This window comes from Urocitellus parryii (genome assembly GCF_045843805.1).
Source record: "Urocitellus parryii isolate mUroPar1 chromosome 12 unlocalized genomic scaffold, mUroPar1.hap1 SUPER_12_unloc_1, whole genome shotgun sequence".
In the NCBI taxonomy this organism is placed as follows: domain Eukaryota; kingdom Metazoa; phylum Chordata; class Mammalia; order Rodentia; family Sciuridae; genus Urocitellus; species Urocitellus parryii.
This window is the reverse complement of record NW_027551758.1, coordinates 266,618-274,799: the sequence shown is the minus strand read 5'-3', so window position 1 is coordinate 274,799 and position 8,182 is coordinate 266,618.

Here is an 8,182-nt window from a genome sequence, read left to right as displayed (position 1 = left end):
GCACCTTCTGGGAGTGTCTGTCCTCCTGCCCACTCTTCTCGGGGCTCAAGAGACACCTCCTCCCCTGGCGTGGGCTGCAATGCTACCTCATTCTCTGTGAGCTCTCACTGAGTTCCCCTGAGTAGCGGTGGACCTCTCTTTTCCCATGAGTGCAGACCACATCTCTGTGGCCCTGGGGGAGGACAGGGAGGTGTGGTGTGGGGGGATCCATTATCCCAGGGCCTTCCCCAGAGGACCCTGACTCCACCTACAACTCCCCGCCTTACCCCTCCTACTGTTGAAGCCCCACACCTTACACTGCAGGCAGAAAACTGAATTGGGGACAGCAGTCTTTCCTCAGCCTTCCCAAGTCAGATCACCTTGCAGGTCCCTATTCTGGAAACAGGAGCCCACCCTCTTGACCCCAAGCCCATTTCATGTTGAAGTTGGTCCAAGGGTCCACCATAGTCACTGAAGAGGACAACGTGCAGTTATGCCTCATGGAGTCAGGGATGCAGTCCCATGGAGGATATGTACTCATGGCACCTGCGGTTTAGGCTGACCCCATGAAAAGGGACACAATGGCAATCATTTGCACCCCATTTTTCACTGAATTATGAAACGTGACTGGAAACGTGTCTTCACACAGTGGGTGCTTTCTCCATGTTCACCAGTGAATGAGCCCAAACTGCTGATTCCCACATATCTCTGGGTGTGGGAGCTGCCATGTCCAAAGCCCCTGTCCAGCTATGTCCCAGCTAGGACGCTCTGTCCCACTATGGAAACTAACATGTCTTTATTAACCCAAAAGTGCTTTTCCCAAGGCCCGAGTTTTGAGACGCCTCTGGCACAGATCTACGTTCTTCACAAAGCCAACATCACACCAGAAAGACCACCTGGCCTCACTGAGTCCACCTGGGAATGAGCTCAGTGCACACCATTGAGCTGTGGTGCCCAGTGTGTGGGGACTGCTCCACGGACCTCTGTGGATCAGCTGGAGTCAGGATGGTTTCTCTGCCTGAGAGGGGAAGTTCACTGCCCTTGCAAGGCTGTGGCAGGCACCTCCAGGACTCGTACCATTCGGGGCTGACATTCCACTATGAGTGTGGTCCTCTATCTCATTAGGTATCACAAACCTTTGGGTCCCTGAGAGGCACATGGCAGCCCCAAGACAGAGGCATGAGGGGGCTACACACTTGGGCTTGGTGGTCTGGTGCTTACCTTGGGAACAAGAGATCCAGCACCTGCTGGGTGGGGATGAAATCCCAGGAGATTAACCCCATGTTGCTGCTGAACTGTAGGTTCCTCCCACAAATGACAGGCAGGAGCTCATTCCTAAGCTGGTCCTGCCTGTAAGGTTCAAGGCTCTGAACCCTGAAGGGCTCCTCCGTGTTCTGATCATTTTCACCCTGGGTTGGGACCAAGAATGGTGGGTTCAAAATGGAAATGGTGACAAACAGAAAAATGACTTGTGCCAATACACTAGAGTCAAAGCACAATGGGACAGTTCCCATCAGTACAAACACACACACACACACACACACACACACACACACACACACACACACAGAGTCAGAATAGGAGTCCTGGGCCATTCATCAGGGATCAGACTAGAGGGCCTGCTGGGCTCACCTGCCCTGTGCTACTCACTGTTACTCTTGAGCTCCTCTGCGACAATCGCCAGAGCCTCTGGCGTCTAAGATGAAGCCTCACCCAGTGTATCCACAAAAGGGCTAGTTGGCCCCCCTGAGATTCCTGGGAGCCTGAGGCTCGGCATTGTCTGCAACCACAGGAGAACATCCTTCTCCCTCCAGTGGCTCCAACCAAGTGAGCTCGGATGGCTTGGTCAGTGAAGTGGGTGCCTGGATACCAGGGTTCCATGTTCTGTTTGATCCATTGTCAAGGCAATGATGTCATTTCCTGTGCCCATACCTGAGCCTCTTTTCACATAAGACCACTTTCAAAAGCCCTATGGGCTGCTGATTTCTCCTCCATGCCTACCCATCTCAGGTGCGCAGGTGTTCACCAACAACTACCCAAACATCCCCACCAGCATCTGCCCTGCTTGGTGCCACTAGAGTTCCAGCTTGGAGCCTTCAAAAATGCATTCACAACCAGTCCTTCCCTCTCAGCAGCTTTTGGACCCTGGTCCCATCATTGTGCAACTCATGGTGTGCCCAGTCTTTTCTGGAAAGTAGGGTAGCATCTAATCTCTAGGGTTTATTGTGTCTATTGGCCCCTAACACCCTCTATTCTCTCTGAAACCAGAGATGGGACTCACAGGTGGCTAAAGCACAAATGTACAGATGGGACAATCACAAGAAGGGGAGAGACAAAGAATGCACCCTAACTCAATCAGGCCTGTGTCCCACACAGGGACATGGCCAATGTCCGTCCCATCGTGGCTGCAGTTCCCTCTCTACACCATGGCAAGTTGGAGGGGACTGAGATGCAGAGGCTGCTCCCCTCTGCCATACAACTTCCCAAGGCTTCTCCTAAGATTTCAAAAGGGCCAAGTGTGTCTAGTGTTGGGGTCTCACAGAGACTCCGAGGTACCACAGCATCCTGCTGCCCAGAACCGGTTCACCCCTCACCTCAAGGGGGCTCAGCCTCTGGATTCATGGGAATTGAAGTGGGTACAGGTGATGGGATATCACCTCCAAGACTGAGTTATGCCAAGTCCATGACCCCTGTCTGCATCCCTGTCTCCAGCACCACTCCCCCCTCTCTCTTTCCTCCTCAGAGCAAACAAATCCATTTAGCAAGTGTGTCCTGTGATAAAGACATGACGGTCACCCATCCTCTCATTACAAAAACACTGAGGCTCAGCCAACATGGATCCTACCAGGAACACAGGCATAAACTCAGAGTCCGATCCTCCCAGCCGAGCCTCGGTGGAGCCTGGACTCCCAGCCTCCTGAGTCAAGGAAACAGAGGTGCCTAGCCGAGCCACCTTGGATGCAGCCGCACACAAACTGAACTCATCAATGCCCCTTGCTCTCAGTTGTGAGTAAGAGGGGAGGGTGTTTCACAACCCTGGACATCCAGTGCAGTCTCCAGGCTTTGGGGTGTGCCCTGGCCTCTCTCTATCTGCCCAGGCCCTCCAACCCACACTGGCCTCTTACCCAACCTCCTCCTAGGGCCAAACTCAATCCTGCCTCTCAATTTCTGCTGCCTTCCCCAACACACTGCTCCCCAAAATGAGCAGGGCTGGCTCTCGGTTATCATGCTGGTGCCAGCAGCAATGCCACCCCACTGACAGAATTCTGAGTCCCAACCTAGGCACTCCAGCTGTCTTTGCCACACCTGGCCTGTTTGGGCTCTGGCTCTTGCTCTTTTCTTTCATGTGCATGTGTTTTGAGGTTTTGAGTTTCTCCCACTGCAGAACTGCAGCTGTGGCAGGGTAGAGCTCATGAGGGTGACACTCTGAGCCACATCCAATCCCATCAGGACTGTTAACTGGGGTGATGCTGGAACACAGTGATGAGTGAACACATGGGAGGTGGTTGGACCCACCTTGCCTCTGAGTGGTTTCCTTTCAGGACAGGAATGTAGGGATGGGAGCCCCTGGCGCGGGATGCTTTGCACAAGGCGTGACCACGGGCTCTTTCCTGGCAAAAATGGCTCCACTCAGCATGGAGAGCACTGTCATTCCTGGTGGCTAACAACAGCCCTGGACCCCAGAAAGGAACCCACACTCAAGATTAATGTCTGAGTGTGCGTGTCCTTGAGGAAATGAGGTCTCCTGATCCCAGGTGCAAAGGGGTAAGTCCTCTAACTCCAGGGGCCATGAAGGGACATCTGAGTTTCCCTCGTCCTTCTTTCCCTCTCTGAACCCAGGGTGTCCTCACACTAACCACAGTTAGGACCCTGGCCTCATTCCCCAGTGAGGATCATTAGGCTCCATAAAGGACAGTCTCTAAGATGCTCAGTGGACCAACACCCTCTGCACAACCCATAACCCTATTCACCCAAGAGGCAAGAGGATTTCTATTCAGGAAAACCAGGAAAGGGAGAGCCTTTCTCAAGGACACAAGGACATTAGTGAGTGAGGGAGTGATTAATGGATGGAGAACTATTTCCAACACCAACTTCCAGGAGCATATATGGCCCTTTGGAGAATTCTGCAGTGTGTTGGTGATTAAGGAGGACGTGTGAATCCAGGGGTCACTAGGTCCTCTCAGCCATAAGGAGGGAAACTGCCATAAAGGAACTAGGACAAGGGTGCGAGGAATGCTCACTGGGGGGAGATCGGAAGGAAGGAAAGTGTACTCATTAGAAAAGTGTCGCCTGAAAATTCTTAAGCCAGCCAAAAGTCGTGCGAACTTGTGTGGGAAAAGAGTCTTTGCACAGTGATGAAGCTAAGAGCTCACATGATGGAACACAGCATCAACTGGGACCAAATCCAATATCTGATATTCTTGTAGGAAGAGGAGAGTCTGGACCCAGAGACCAGGGAGACTTGGGGATACCAGCTATGTGAGGTTGGAGCCAGGGCGGGATGCCCATATGGGAACCACAGATCGTGGGCAGCAATAGGAGAGTGGGCAAGGGCTGGGAGAGTTGGGGGGACAGTCCCCTAGGAACCTGTGAGGTGTTTTGGCAGTGAGACCGCCCAACACCTTGTGTGTTGAGCCCCTGGAGCTTGAGGGAAGGCCCTTCCTCTGTTGTTGGCCACCCAGTTGACAGAGTTTGGTTGTAGCAGGCCTAGGACCCAGCCGAAGGTCTGAGCATGTTGGCCATGCAGGGTGGATCTGGACCGCAGACACACTCTGATGACTGTAGGGTTTCAGCCATGCATCAACACAAGCACCAAGTCAGGCCAGGTGGGGAAAGGGCTAGGAACACACTCTGGGGGCTGGTGCCTATATTACTGGGAGCACTTCTGACCCCAATTCCCTGATCTGCTGCCAACACAAGCTACAGAGGAGGGTGGAGGGACACAGAGCATGGATCTTCCCCACTCAGTGGGCCCAGGCATGTACCATGGCCAGCAGCCTCGTGCCTTGCCCGGTGAGTCCTGAAGCGGCCCCCTCTTCCCATCCTGAGAGCTCTTCCCTTCCTCATGTGCTACTACCTTCCCACTGTCTCTGGAAATATCTACTTGCTGTGGTCCTCAGGCAGTTTATGATTTAAGTTAAAAAAAAAAAAAAAAAAAAAAACAGGTCTTGGTGCTCAAAAATATTTGATTTGCCCATCCTCATCCCCCAACCCCAATATTTTCATTATTTCCTCAACATATGAAATTTTACTAGCAAAAAGTTAATTTTGAATTATACAAAGTTGATTCAAATAACATTGGTATACATAATCAATCACTGTACTTTCAATGTTTGTTCTCCTTTCCTGTTAGAAACTGCTCGGAAAAAAGAGAACAGAGGGGGCTGGGGATGTGGCTCAAGTGGTAACGTGTTCGACTGGCATGCGCGAGTCAGTGGGTTCGATCCTCAGCACCATATAAAATAAAATAAAATAAAGATATGTCCACTGAAAACTGAAAAAAAAAAAAAAAAACAAAGAGAACAGAGGACAGACTCATGGAAGTACTTGAACTGATAAGAAGCTCCCACTCAAGCTCAGCATTCAGTCCTGGACAGGGTAAGACCAGGCCACTTTGACATATGTTCCAAAGAGTCTACCAGACAGAATCCTCTGACTGATCCCTGACTGAGCCATAGGAACTGGCTAGAAAAGCCTTCACATCCTCAATACATTCTTCACTTCAGAATACTGGACAAGCATTGATATCCATCTCTCGTTACCTTGCTCCCCAGCCAACCATTCTTCAACAAATTCAAAGGAGCAACTCATGCAAGCACACAGAAAGGGATGTTCACTACACACATCCATGTGCGAAAAAGACAACTGGTATTTCTTGTTTGGGCTATTTCAAATGAAATCCCTTCTGCATGACCTCCACAAACCAAAGGAAAATATTTGTGAAATTCCCACGTAGAAGACAAGATACACTTGCCAAGGAGGCAGTGCCAAGAATTTTGACACTCCAAATGTAGAGTGTGTGTTTAGGAGGCAGTCACAGTTTCCATGAGAGAGTCCCATGAAATCAATTAGGAAGATCCATGCTCTAGCCCTACCATGCAAGTGATGTGACTTGAAAGAGTCACTTAGTCTTAGTAACCATCATCACTAACAACTAAGTCAATGAATAAAGGTCCTCAGGTGTCAAGCTACAAAATGTGGGATGAGCATGGATGAGGATGGGTGGGAGAAGTCTCCAACTCTAACACAATTAGGGAAGGCTGTGCCTGTCCTCAAGTGGCTGGGGGGGCTTGGGATCCTGCCACAGAGGGGGATTCCAAACCTCACATCCCCTGACCCAGGCCAGAAGACCAGGTAGATTCCAAGGACCCTGGGGTGGCCCAATGGCAATAAAGGTCAAAAGGAACTAGGGATCTGCCTGGTCCCTCAATCCCCTACTCTGAGCAGGGCTGCATGACGAGGCCAGAGGCCATCCACAGCAATCTGCCTTTACAGGAAAACAGGGACTGCAGGCTGCCTCTGGCTCACTGAATCAGGGTGGTGTTTTCATAAAGCAAGACCACTTCCTCACATTTGACCAGCAGCTCATGTGTTGACAGCACAATGACTGACTTGACTCAGGCCCTGATGAATGAAATAGAAAATTCATAGCAAACCCATCTTTAGCTCTTCCACATCATCAGGGACTCTGATTCAATTCCGTCCAGAAAGGTGTCTGAAATGATTTCTAAACATGCTGGGGACTCACCTCTGTGTGGAACTTTTCAGGAAAAAGGGGATCAAGTCTCATGAAGCAACTCTTCTCTCTTCTAGCCCATGGGCAATGCAAGGAACCTGCATGATACCAGAGGCTCACTTCTCTCTTCTCATGTCTTCTGGAAAGGATTCGTTAATGCTTCCTGCAAGGTGAAGCAGAAGCCTGCATTCCCAGCTGCACAGAAGTGTTTTAGGGCAGTGTCTCCCTTAAAACCCAAAAATAAAAAAACAGGTCATTCAACAGGCACATGGATTAGAGTACATGTTCAATGATCCCTCCTCCCTGGAGCCTTCCACATGCCCATCTTCCACATTCACAGAGCAATGCTTGGCCATTCTCAAGACCAGGAGACCATGATGCTCATCACCAGGAAGTCAATAAGGAACATGAAGAGAGCAGCATGGATTGCAGAAGGTGGCACATCAAGGATCTTCAGCTCTGCTGCTAGAACACAAGAGCTTAACTTCAGTATTGACTTTTTGCCAACTACCAAGTACGATAGCAGTGTCAAGCCCAATATGCAGATATGCAAGTAGTAGGTGACACCCCGCATCCATTCACAAAAGTGGGCAACATCTGCATCAGAACAAGGAAGTATCTTACCCTTACTCATAAAAATCATCAGAAACAAAATAAAATGGATGCAAGACTTCTCATTTCACTATTAGGTAGCTGTTGGAATTCCCTATTAAATAATACCTCCTCCAAAATAAAAAGTATCTCAGACATGTGTCAACTATTCAATGGATGACATTTTAAAAACTATGGACTTTACTTAATATTTATGTATGCTATATCCCTGCCTAAGGCTCTATGAGAAAGGAGCACATAGAATTGGATCTTTGAAAATCTCACATTTGCTGATAAATATTACTGCTGATCTCAGGCATGGCGAAGTGAAAAGTGGGACTTTGGATATTCCAAGAATGCTATGTTGTGGGATTGGTGTCCCTGATTCATACATAGCATATGGTTTCTATGAAATCCAGTGAGGGAGCAGGAGTAACGAAGCTGATTGCACAGATGACCTCAGGGAATACTGACAGATAGGCCAAATGAAAAATATGTTCCAGCTAACCATTGGTATTTGGGCTTCTGATCCCAGTCCTGTTTTTAAAAAAGGTGCAGACAGGCAGTGTTCATTAAAAACTGTCTACCATGTAAAAGTGGGTAATTTAAATGGCATCTAGTTACACATCTGATAGAATGGTCTGGCAACATATGAATTTCATTCTAACAACAACAACAACAACAAAACATAGAAAATGAGACATAAAGATAAAACCTTGTCTTCACCAGGATGCCTAAAAATAGGTTTTATTTGGCTCATGCAAATAAATATCTTTCAATAGAATTTCTGATTTCTGAATGAATCCATTCAACTTCATACTGCACAGATCACAAGGTTTTCTTTACAGAATATTCTCTTCTTCTTCTTAAAGCCTC